Consider the following 13058-nt stretch of genomic DNA (forward strand, 5'->3'; position numbering starts at 1 on the left):
TACTCCTTTACCATCGAATACCCAATCTCTACCCTCTTTCTATCCCTTGATAACCTGTATTCTCAACTTTAACTCTCAAAGTTTCCTCATTAATATTTGTTCATATTAGTGAGTTCATACAGTATTTGTCCTTCTGTTTCTCTATAATTTCACTCAGCCTAATGTCTTCAGGGTTCATCCATATGATTACATGCTTCATGAGCTTATTCTGACTTATCAGTATAATATGCCATTTTATGTATATACCACAATTTGTTTAGGTACTCATCTGTTGATGGACATTTGGGCTGCTTTAATCTCTTGGTAATTGTGAATAATGCCACTATAAACTTTGGTGTGCAAATGTCTGTTTATGTCCTAAACTTCTGTCTCTGAATATGTACCTAGTAATGGAATTGCTAGATCATATTGCAATTCTATACTTAGCTTCATGAGGAACTGCCAAATTGCCTTTCATAGTGGTTGTGTTATTCTACATTCCCACCAACAGTTGATGTGTGTCTCTTTTTCCACATCCTCTCCAGCATATGTAGTTTCGTCATTTTTTTAAATAATGGCCATTTTAGTGGTTGTGAGACGATAACTCATTAGTGTTTTTTTTTTGGGGGGGGTATGCTCTATGGTGGGGGTCAAATTTCATTATTTTTCCCTGTGACTGTCCTGTTATTGCAGCACCATTTCTTGAACTTTTCTTTTGGTGGTGGTGGGGGAAGTGCAGGGGGTGGGAATTGAACCCAGGTGTCCCATATGACAGGTGAGAATTCTACCACTGAACTACCAGTGCACCCCCTCTCACTGTGGTTTTGATTTCATGTCTCTAATAGCCAGTGAGGTTGAGCATCTTTACCCAGTTTTGAGCAATTTCTGTTTCCTCTTTGGAAAAGTTTCTGTCCATATCTTTTGCTTGTCTTTTTTGTTGTTGAATTATAGAATCTCTTTATATAATCTGGACATTAAAACCTAATCTGATATGTGGTTTCCAAATATTGTCTCCCATTGTATAGGGGGCCTTTTTACTTTCTTGATAAAGAAGTTCTTTTATGAACGAAAGTGTTTATTTTTGAGGAGGCTCCATTTATCTATTTCTTTTTTTCATTACTTGTCCTTTGAGTGTAAGGTCTAGGAAACCACTCCTATTACAAGACATAAGATATTTCCCTGTATTTACTTCCAAAAGTCGTATGGGCTTAGCTCTAAAGTTTAGTTCTTTAATCTTTTTTTTTTCACTGTGCTACAAAAAACTCAAACAGTTTATTTTGTGAAGACTTTTCTAAGAAAGTCACCATTTGCATATCTAGAACTTAATTTCAAACTGAGTACATGAAGACTGGTTCAAATTGCCTCCCAGGCACATTAAACCACACCAGAATGTGAAGTTACAATAAGACAATTTTAGCATTCCAGGAGGAAATGCTTTGCATTAGGCACATATTATGCTGATGTCAGGTTTTACAACAGAGTGGCATGTCACATTGAACAAGCATCTTTCTTGTTAAAAAATCTTTCATTAAGAACTTGCTTATTGGGTGGGCCATGGTGGCTCAGCAGGCAGACTTCTCGCCTGCCATGCCAGAGGACCCGGGTTTGATTCCCGGTGCCTGCCCATGTAAAAAAAAAAAGAAAAAAAGAACTTGCTTATTTAAACGAATTTGAAAACTGGAAACAAATATTCCTTCACCCTGGGCTTCTGTAACCCAACAAGCAAAAAGAGGCAAAAGCACATACTGTTTCCTTATAGCCAACAAACACTTTCCTGCAATAGCTAATCTCGCTTTATTACAGGTATTAGAACTCTACTGCCATATGGGTGTCAATCAAGAGGGCTTAGACCACAGCTGAGCAAATTTTAATGCATTTATTTCTTCAGCTTGTTTTCATTAAAAGTTTTGTGAAAAGGAAATCCTATAAATAGTAAAAAGGGGAGAATATGGCCTGAAGCAAATGGTGTCAATACATTTGTAAACAAGGTAAATTTGCTCAGCCTATTAAAAAAGGCAAAAATAAAACTAGTCACAGATAGCACAGTTGTTCATTTCAAGGGGCTGAGAGTGGGAGGTGGCTAGTACTAAAGTTAATTCTCAACTCTCTATCCTTGATCATCTATCCCTTTCCTTTTTTCCTATAGAAAGCCATATTAGAGGAAACAAACACTGTCTCCTGTATGAGGGGTATCTGAGCTGGCACTGCCAATAACAACAAAGCTAGACTCACCAGTCCTGAGAGAATGTGAAGCATTCCTCAACATATTTTTCTCTACCTTTGCAGGAAAATACTGGATGTAAATAGGGATATGAAATTCAACAGGTGGCTAGGGGTGTTTTACATTCAGTTACCTGGAAGCATAATGGATTCAGTTTTTCTGAATCTTTTGTACAGTAAAACAGGAAAAATAAGTCATTTGAGGATAACAGAGTTTTTTGCATTCAAGGTAAATCTGCTCAACTCAGATCTGGAGGCTCATGAGGAAGATAAGTTCTAAACCACTTGTCCCTGAGACATGCAGGTGCTGAATTTCTTAGTAGGTTATGCCCTAGTGAACCAGAAGTAGCTACTGGACAAGGAGAGGAAAGAAAATATATCTCGTCCTCTGCATGCACAGTTATGTTTGGGAAACGATTCCCAGCTCTGAAAAAGGATCTTTTTTTTTTTTTTTTTACAATGAATAGGACACTCCACTTTAACCAGTATTTCATCCCGTTAAATGTAGTTTTTACCAATGACTTGAACCAAAAACAATTCAAATCACCAGGCCATGCACAGTCAATAAATCAAAACTCTTACACAGAGGAGTAAAAGAGAAAAACAAACCCTATACATGGAAGAGGAAAAGAGAACGCCTTAGTGTATTCTGCACAGGGTAGGGAATAGAGGGAGAATATTTTCATTGTGGCTTTAGGATGGAAGCACTTCAGATAGTCCCTTATCTAACCCTCAAATCAAAATCGTGGTGGCAGTCGCAAAGCCAGAATACAACCTTGCTTTTCGGGGTTCCCCGCCCCCACAACCGGGCCCCGTGGCTGCTGTCCAGTAGCCGGCGCTTTCCATGGCTCCCGAGGAAGCGGCTACTGCCCATTTCAGGGGATCCAACGTCAAAGGCCAAGGGGGTAGGAAGAGCCCTTGTGGTAGGTCGAGGGCAGCCGGGCCCAGATCGCAGTAGGGCATGTCTTCTGCCCACTGTTCCCGGGTGCCGGCGGCCTCCAGGGAAGACCTTGGGACCTGCATAGGACTCCCCCTGGCACCAGAAGTCATGGGCCTGCGTTGTCTCCGGGAGCCACACCTCGCGGGGCAGGTCACAGGCCGAGCTGTCCTCCTTGGACCTGACCAGCTCCAGAACCCGGTAATAGTGGCAGTCTCAGCGGTCGACGGGGTCGTAGGGTGGGGCCAAGATGTCCAGGAAGGCGGCGGGCCCGCCCACGATGTCGATCTGGTGCAGGGTGTCCCGGTGAGGCTTGAGGACGCCGGGGCGGCTGGCCTCGGTGTATTCCGCGCACGAACGCAGCCCACCCGGCCGCATGGCGTCCCGCTCCCGGGCCTGCAGCGGCGGCTCCAAAGGCTTCTCCGGCGGCGGGGCCCGCGGTCGTGGCCCACAGCAGCCTCCAGCTTGTCCATGCAGCTGATGCGCACGGTGCCGTAGAGCCCCTGGAGCAGGCCGTGCATGCCCGGGTGGCCGTGCAGCGGGATGGACGTGCAGCTCTTAAGCAGGAACACGCCAAGGCTGAAGCCGTCCGGCTCGCAGATGTGCACGTCGGTGACAGGCGGCAGATTGGGCGGCAGGCAGCGGCTGCAGCGTGGCCTTGCGCGGGGCGGTGCTGAGGTCCTCGGCGCCGACCCGGGTCAGCAGGCCCTTCAGCTTGCTCAGTTTCTCCGGGAAGCACGGCGGTATCTGTGCCTCCGGGCCTGCGGCGGGAAGCTCTGCAGCCACTCCCGCTGCCGCGAAAGGTGAGGCAAACGCCAGGCTGGCGATCCGTTGGATCAGGGAGGCCGTGTCGCTGTCTCGGGGCATGCTCGACTGTTCCTCCGCTAGCCTGGCCCGGGCCCCTCCTTTCCTCCGCCCCTTGCGGTCCCCGGCGCCGCCACGGCTGCCCGCAGCCGGGGGCAAGATAGGAGGCCTCTCATCTACCCGCCCCGTCGGGCCGGCGGCTCGGCTGCTGCCAACCTCAGCAGCCACGCGCCCCCTCCGAGCTTCTTTGATTTATTTTGACTTATCTTTAATCTAAGATATAAGATATGGATCCTGTTTCATTCTTTTGTATATGGATATGCAAGTCCTCCAAACGCCATTGCTTTAAGAGGCTGCTATGTTCAAGTTGAGGTGGCTTGAGTGGCTTACAAAAATCAATTCTGTAAATGGGAGGGTCTTTTTCTGAACACTCAATTCAATTCCATTGGTCAGTATATCTATCTTGACAGCTATACCATGCTGTTGTGACCGCCGTAGCTTTGTAATAATCTTTAAAGTCAGGGAGTGTGAGACCTCTCACTTCATTCCTTTCTCAAGGTACTTTTTGCTATTTGAGGTACGCTGCCCTTCCAAATAAATTTGGTTATTGGTTTTTCTATTTCTGCAAAGTAATTTATTGGAATTTTAATTGACGTTGCATTGAATATATAAACCAATTTTGGTAGAATTAACAATTTAACTATATATAACTTTCCGATCCATCAGCATAGTGTGTCCGTCCTTTTTTTTTTTAGATATTCCTTGATTTCTTTTAGCAATTTCTTGTAGTTTTCTGTGTATCGATCTTTTGTGGCCTAAGTTAAATTTATTCCTAAATATTTTATCGGTCTTATTGCTTTTGTGAATGGAATTTTTTCCTAGATTTCCTTTTCAGATTGTTCATTGCTAGTGTATAAAAACACTTCTGATTTTTTGGTGTTGATCTTGTACCCTGCCACTTTATTGTATTTATTTATTAGCTCTAGTAGCTTTACTATAGATTTTTTCCAGATTTTCAACATATAGCATCTTGGCATTTGCCACAGTGAAAGTTTAATTCTTTCTTTCCAATTTGGATACAATTTATTGCATCAACTAAGACGATCATGTGGTTTTTCCACTTTGATTTATTGATGTGGTGTATTACATTAATTCATTATCTTGCGTTGAACCACCCTTGCATACCTGCAATAAATCCCTTTGGTCCTGTATATAATTCTTTTAATGTGCTGCTGGATTTTATTTGCAAGTATTTTGTTGAGGATTTTTGCATCTATCTTCATTAAAGACATTGGTCTGTAATTTTTTTTTCTTGTAGTGTCTCTGTCTGGGTTTTGTTTTAGGGTGATGTCCGCTTCATAGAATCAGTTAAATATCTTTTCCTTCCCTTCAATTTTCTTGAAGAGACTGAGCAGGATTGATACTAATTCTTTCTTGAATGTTTGTTAGAATTCACATGTGAAGCCATCTGGTCCTGAACTTTTCTTCTGGGGGAATTTTTTTTTTTTTTCCAACTGATTTTTTTAAATTAATTAATTTATTAAAAAATAACAACAAATGAACATAAACATTAACATATGATCATTCCGTTCTACATATATAATCAGTAATTCACAATATCATCACATAGTTGCATATTCATCATTTCTTAGAACAGCTGCATCAATTCAGAAAAAGAAATAAAAAGACAACAGAAAAAGAAATAAAACGAAAACAAAAAAAAAAGAAAGATTATACATACCATACCCCTTACCCCTCGCCTTCATTGATCACTAGCATTCCAAACTAAATTTATTTTAACATTTGTTCCCCCTATTATTTATTTTTATTCCATATGTTCTACTCGTCTGTTGACAAGGTAGATAAAAGGAGCATCAGATACAAGGTTTTCACAATCACACAGTCACACTGTGAAAGCTATATCATTATTCAATCATCCTCAAGAAACATGGCTACTGGAACACAGCTCTACATTTTCAGGCAGTTCCCTCCAGCTTCTCCATTACATCTTGGGTAACAAGGTGATAGCTACTTAATGCGTAAGAATAACCTCCAGGATAACCTCTGGACTCTGTTTGGAATCTCTCAGCCATTGACACTTTGTCTCATTTACCTCTTCCCCCTTTTGGAGCAGAAGGTTTTTTCAGTCCCTTGATGCTGAGTCTCAGCTCATTCTAGGGTTTCTGTCCCGTGTTGCCAGGAAGGTCCACACCCCTGGCAGTCATGTCCTTTGGGGGGAGTTTTTGATGACTGATTGTATCTCTTTACTTGTGATTAATTTGCTGGGATTGTCTGTTTTTTCTTGAGTCAGTGTTGGTTGTTCTTTCTTTTCTAGGGAGTTATACATTTCCTCTAAATTATCTAGTTCATTAGCATATAGTTTCTCATAGTATCCTTTCATTGTCTCCTTTATTTCCATGGGGTCAGTAGTTATGTTCCCTGTCCCATTTTGGATTTTCTTGATTTACATCTTCCCTCTCTCTCTCTCTCTCTCTCTCTCTCTCTCTTTGTCAGCCAAGCTATGGTCTATCTATTTTATTGACTTACTCTAAGAACCAACTTCCGGTTTTATTAATTCTCTCTATTGTTTTCATATTCTCAATTTTATTTATTTCTGCTCCAATCTTTATGTCTTTCCTTCTGTTTGCTTTGATGTTAGTTTGCTATTCCTTCTCTAGTTCTTCCAGGTGAATAGTTAATTCCTCAATTTTCTCTCTTCTTTTTTTTAGCATAGGTATTTAGGGCTACAAATTTCCCTTTGAGCACCAGCTCTGCTGTATCACATAAGTTTTGATGTGTAATGTTTTCATTTTATTTACCTCAAGATATTTACTGATTTCTCTTGTAATTTCTTCCTTAATCCACTTGTTGTTTAAGAATATGTTGTTTAGCCTCTTTATTTTTGTGAATTTTCCAAGTTTCCACCTGTTGTTGATTTCCAACTTCATTCCATTATAATCCGAGAAAGAATTTTGTGTATTATCGATCTTTGTAAATTTATTGGGACTTGCTTTGTGACCCAACATATCACAGAATTTTCCAGCTGTTGTTTTTCTGGTTCTTGCTGTGCCTAAACAGAACCACAAACATGTGGTCTATCCTATAGAATGATCCATGAGCATTTGAGAAAAATGAGTATACTGCTGTTGTAGGTTGTAATATTCTGTGGATGTCTGTTTAGTTCATTTACTGTACTATTCCAAATCTTTGCTTTCTTATTGTTCATCTGTCTAGATGTTCTATTTAGTAATGAAATCAGTGTATTGAAGTCTCCAACTATTATTATAGAGCCGTCTACTTCTCCCCTCAGTGTTGTCAATGTGTTTATTTTGGGGCACTCTGGCTGGGTGCATAAATATTTATGGTTGTTATGTCTTCTTGATGAAATATCTTTTTGTTAATACATAGTGTCCTTTTTTCTCTCTTTTAATTGTTTTACATCTGAATTCTAATTTGTCAGATATTTGTATAGTTATCCCCACTCTTTTCTGTTTGTTGTTTTCATGAAATATCTTTTTTCTAACTTTTCACTTTCAACCTATTTTTTGTCCTTGGTTCTCAAGTGAGTCTCCTGTAGACAGCATGTAGATGGGTCATGTTTTTGAATTCTTTCTGCCGATATATGTCTTTTGATTGAAGAGCTTAATACATTAATATTTAAAGTTATTACCATAAAGACAGTTCTTTCTTCTACCATTTTGTCTTTATATGTCGTATCTTCTTTTTTTTCCTTTTAACCCTTACTGATAGTCGTCATTTCCACATTCTTCTCCAGATCTCTCTCTCCTATCTTTTCCTAGCTGCTTGTAGTGTTCCCTTTATTATTTCTTGTAGATCAGGTCTCATAATCTCAAACTCTCTCAGTGACTGTCTCAAAATATATTAAACTCTCTCTCATTTTTGAAGGACAGTTTTGCCATGTATAGAATTCTTTTTTGGCAGTTTTTTCTTGTGTCAGTGTCTTAAATCTATGACACCTCTGTCCTCTTGCTTCCATGGTTTCTGCTGAGAAATCTGCATATAGTCTTATTAATTTTCCTTTATACGTGATGAATCACTTTTCTCTTGCTGCTTTCAGAATTTTCTTTGTTTTTGAGATTTGAAAATCTCTGATTAGTAAGTGTCTTGGAGTATATCTATGTGAATCTACTCTGTTTAGGGTATGTTGTACTTCTTAGATCTGCAATTTTATGTTTTCTTTAGAGATGAGAAATTTCCAGTGTTTATTTCCTCCATTATTCTGTCTGCCCCTTTTCTTTTCTCTTCTCCTTTTGGGACAGTCATACCACATATATTTGTGTACTTCATGTTGTCATTTAATTCCCTGAAACCCTGCTCATATTTTTCCATTCTTTTCACTGTCTGTTGTTTTGTAGGTTTTCAAATGTCCTGTCCTTTAGATCACTATATTTTCTTGTGCTTCTTTAAATCTTCTGTTGGAAGTCTCCATTGTGATTTTCATCTTTTCTACTGTGACTTTCATTCCTATAAGTTTTTCCAAGCTTTTGAGTTCTTCTTTATTATAGCCAAATATTTTCTTTATATTCTTCCTATCTTTTTGCCATATCCTCTCTCAACCTGTTGATTTTTTTTAACTTCTTTTATTAATAAATAAATCAATGAACAAAACATAAGATATCATTCCATTCTACATATACAATCAGTAATTCTTAATATCGTCACATAGTTGCATATTCATCATTTCTTAGTACATTTGCATCGATTTAGAAAAAGAAATAAAAAGACAACAGAAAAAGAAATAAAATGATAATAGAGGAAAAAAAAGACTATACATACCATACCCCTTGCCCCTCGCTTTCTGATTTGATTTTTTTAATTGATTTAGTAAGTTGAACATTAATTATTTCAAATCCTGTATCTCATTTGAAGTGTTAATTTGTCTCTTTGACCAGGCCATATCTTTGTTTGGTTTTTCTAGTGTGACTTATAATTTTTTGTTGGAGTGTCAGTATCTGATTTCCTTGTTTAGTTTATTCCACGGGTCATTTTCCTTCTTTTGCCTAGGGTTTCCTTATTAGTTAGCTTTGTTCTTTATCTATTCTCTGGCATTCAGTTCAACTTATTCTACGTCTCTGACATAGTTTCTATTCAACTGTTCAGAATTTTCCAGCTGTTGCTTTTCTGGTTCTTACTCTGCCTAAACAGAGCCTTTTTCTTTTTTATTTTTCTCAGGGTTTCCCTAAATATGATTGACCCCAATCAGATATTCTCAGAAAAGGCAGGCCCAGGTCTCAGGAAGATGGTGTAATCAGTAGCGAGTTTCCCTGGAGATGAGACCCAACAGGTTTTCTGAGATTCCTGGGATGCCTTTAGACTCTGTACTATTCCTACCCTTCCCTGCAGGCATTGCTTGTCAGCCCATAACTCCCCTACTGACTACTGTGCTATGGTTTAAAAAAATAAATTAGCAAAAATTTAAAGTTGGTGGCTCTGGGTATCTTGAAAGTTGGACAGGGGTATGTTGTCATTCTCTGTATAAGGTTTGTATTATGTTTTGTTTTTTTTTTAATTTTTTGGTTTTTTTTTTAAACATAATAACATATAAACACAAACATTCTTACAATATGATTATTCCATTCTTGGTATATAATCAAACACTCACAATGTTGTCAACATGATTGCTTTTTAGAACATTTTTATCAATTCAGAAAAAGAAATAAAAAGAAAAAAAAAAAAAACTCATACATACCATACCCCTTACCCCTCCCTCTCATTGATTGCTAGTATTTCCATCTACCCAGCATATTTTAGCCTTTGTTTCCCTTATTTTTTTTCTATACCCCTTATCACCCCTTCATTGATCACTAGCATTTCAATCTACTAAATTTATTTTAACATTTGTTCCCCCTATTATTTATTTTTAATCCATATGTTTTACTCATCTGTCCAAACCGAAGATAAAAGGAACAACACACACAAGGTTTTCACAATCACACAGTCACATTGTGAAAGCTATATCATTATACAATCATCTTCAAGAAACATGGCTACTGAAACACAGCTCTGCATTTTAGGCACGTCCCTCCAGCCTCTCCAATATACCTTAACTAAAAAGTTGATATCTATATAATGCATAAGAATAACCTCCAATATAACCTCTTAACTTTGTTTGAAATATCTTAGCCACTGACACTTATATTGTCTCATTTCTCTCTTCTCCCTTTTGGTCTAGATGGTTTTCTCAATCCCTTGATGCTGAGTCCCAGCTCATTCTTCGATTTCTGTCCCACATTGACAGGAAGTTTTACACCCCTGAGAGTCATGTCCCATGTAGAGAGAGGGAGGGCAGTGAGTTTGGCTGTTGTGTTGGCTGAGAGAGCGAGGCCACATCTGAGCAACAAAGGAGGTTTTCTGAGGGTGACTCTTAAGCCTGATTTTAAGTAGGCTGAGCCTGTCCTTTGTGGGGATAAGTTTCATATGAACAAACCCCAAGATTGAGGGCTTGGCCAATTGCTTTGGTTTTCCCCACTGCTGTGAGACTATCAGGAATTCTCCACATGGGGAAGCTGAATTTTCCCTCTTTCTCGCCATTCCGTCAAGGGGACTTTGCAAATACATTTTTATTCACTGTTCAAATCACTCTAGGATTTATTGGCACATCACTCTGGACAAACCTATAAACTCTTATACCCTACTCTAGTTTCCATGTACTTATGGTGTTCAATTAAACTGTCCTCATAAGTTATATTAGAATCTGCACTATTCAAATTATAAATTTTGTACCAAGTAAACATTTTTCACTTTAGTCTTACACATAAGTTTAAGTTTTAAAATATGAATTACCATCTATTTTCAAGACCCTACAGTATTGACAATCCTTTGTTCTTCCTCATACAAAAACTTTTTTAAAATTTATACATTTAGTTACTATCGTTGTACACTCTAGGCATTCCTGGATTATACCATCTCAGTTTTTATTAATCTTTCCTTTTGATTTCATTTGTGCCCCCAGCCCTCCTCCCTTTATCATTCTCACATTTAGCTTCATTCAGTATACTAACATTATTTTATTACAGTTAGGTAGTTTGTGCTATCCATTTCTGAAATTTTACTGTCAGTTTTGTTGCCTAATCTATACCCCTTCAGCTCCAATTATCCAATATGTACCTTCATTCTATCTCCTGATTGTCTCTGTTCTTAGCTGAAAATCTCCAAGTTTGTTCACTAATGTTAGTTCATATCAGTGAGACCATACAGAATTTGTCCTTTTGTTTCTGGCTAATATCACTCAACATAATGTCCTCAAAGTCCATCCATGTTGTTGCATACTTCATAACTTTATTCTGTCTTGCAACTGCATAATATTTCATCATATGCATATACTGCAGCTTGTTTCACCACTCATCTTTTGATGCATTTAGGTTATTTCCATTTCTTGGCAATTGTAAATAATGCTGCTATGAACATTGGTGTGTAAATGTCCATTTGAGTCCCTGCACTCATGTCCTCTGAGTAGATACCTAGCAATGGTATTGCCGGATCATATAGCAATTCTATACTTAGCTTCCTGAGGAACCACCAAATTGCCTTCCACAGCGGTAGTACCATTTTACATTCCCACTAACAATGGACAAGCGTGACTCTTTCTCCACATCCTCTCCAGCACTTGTCGTTTTCTGTTTTATTGATAATGGCCATTCTGGTGGGTGTGATATGATATCTCATTGTGGTTTTGATTTGCATTTCCCTAATAGCTAGGGAAGTTGAGCCTCTTTTCATGTGCCTTTTGGCCATTTGTATTTCCTCTTCTGAGAAGTGTCTGTTCATGTCTTTTGCACATTTTGTAAGTGGGTTGTCTGTCTTTTTGTTGTTCAGTTGAACAATCTCTTTCTATATTCTGGATACTAGACCTTTATCTGATATATCACTTCCAAATATTGTCTCCCATTTCATAGGCTGTCTTGTTACTTTCCTGACAAAGTTCTTTGATGCACAAGAGTGTTTAATTTTGAGGAGTTCCCATTTATTTATTTATCTCTTCAATGCTCGTGCTTTGGGTGTAATATCTAGGAAACCACCTCCCATGATAAGATTTATAAGATATCTCCCTAGATTTTCTTCTAAAATTTTTATTATCTTAGATCTAATGTTTAGGTCTTTAATTCATTTTGAGTTAATTTTTGTATAGGATGTGAGATATGAATCCTCTTTCATTCTTTTGCATGTGGATATCTAGTTCTCTAGGTACCATGTATTGAAGAGACTGTTCTGTCCCAGGTGACTTGACTTTACTGCCTTCTCAAAAATCAATTGTCCATAGATGAGAGAGTCTATATCTGAACAATCTATTCGATGCCATTGGTCAGTGTATCTATCTTTATGCCAGTACCATGCTGTTTTGACCACTGTAGCTTCATCATACATTTTAAAATCAGGTAGTGTGAGACCTCCAACTTCATTTTTCTTTCTCAGGATATTTTTTGCTATTTGGGGCACCCTGCCCTTCCAGATAAGTTTGGTTTATTGGTTTTTCTATTTCTGAAAAGTAAGTTGTTGGAATTTTACTTGGTATTGCATTGAATCTGTAAATCAATTTAGGTAGAATTGACATCTTAACTATATTTAGTCTTCCAGTCCGTGAACACGGTATGCCCTTCCATTTATTTAGGTTTTCTGTGATTTCTTTTAGCAGTTTCTTATAGTTTTCTTTGTGTAGGTCTTTTGTATCCTTAGTTAAATTTATTCCTAAATATTTTATTCTTTTGGTTGAAATTGTAAATGCAATTTTTTTCCTGATTTCCCCCTCAGATTGTTCATTACTAGTGTGTAGAAACATTGCAGAGTTTTGAGTGTTGATCTTGAACCTGCCATTTTGCTGTACTCATTTATTGGCTCTAATAGTGTCACTGTGGATTTTTCAGGGTTTTCAACATATAATATCATAACATCTGCAAACAGTGAGAGTTTTACTTCTTCCCTTCCAATTCTGATACTTTGTATTTCTTTTTCTGGTCTAATTGCTCCGGCTAGAACATCCAACAAAATGTTGAATAATAATGGTGATAGTGGACATCCTTGTCTTGTTCCTGATCTTAGTGGGGGAAAGTTTTCAGTTTTTCCCCATTGAAGATGATGTTAGTTGTGGGTTTTTCACATA

General features: G+C 38.3%; 1 pseudogene; it reads right to left on the reverse strand.

The window, feature by feature from the left end:
• Positions 1-2920: 2920 nt before the first annotated feature.
• On the reverse strand, positions 2921-4003 carry LOC143669633 (2-aminoethanethiol dioxygenase-like; annotated as a pseudogene).
• Positions 4004-13058: the final 9055 nt, after the last annotated feature.

Source organism: Tamandua tetradactyla, chromosome 26, assembly GCF_023851605.1.
Source record: "Tamandua tetradactyla isolate mTamTet1 chromosome 26, mTamTet1.pri, whole genome shotgun sequence".
NCBI classification, from domain to species: Eukaryota; Metazoa; Chordata; class Mammalia; order Pilosa; family Myrmecophagidae; genus Tamandua; species Tamandua tetradactyla.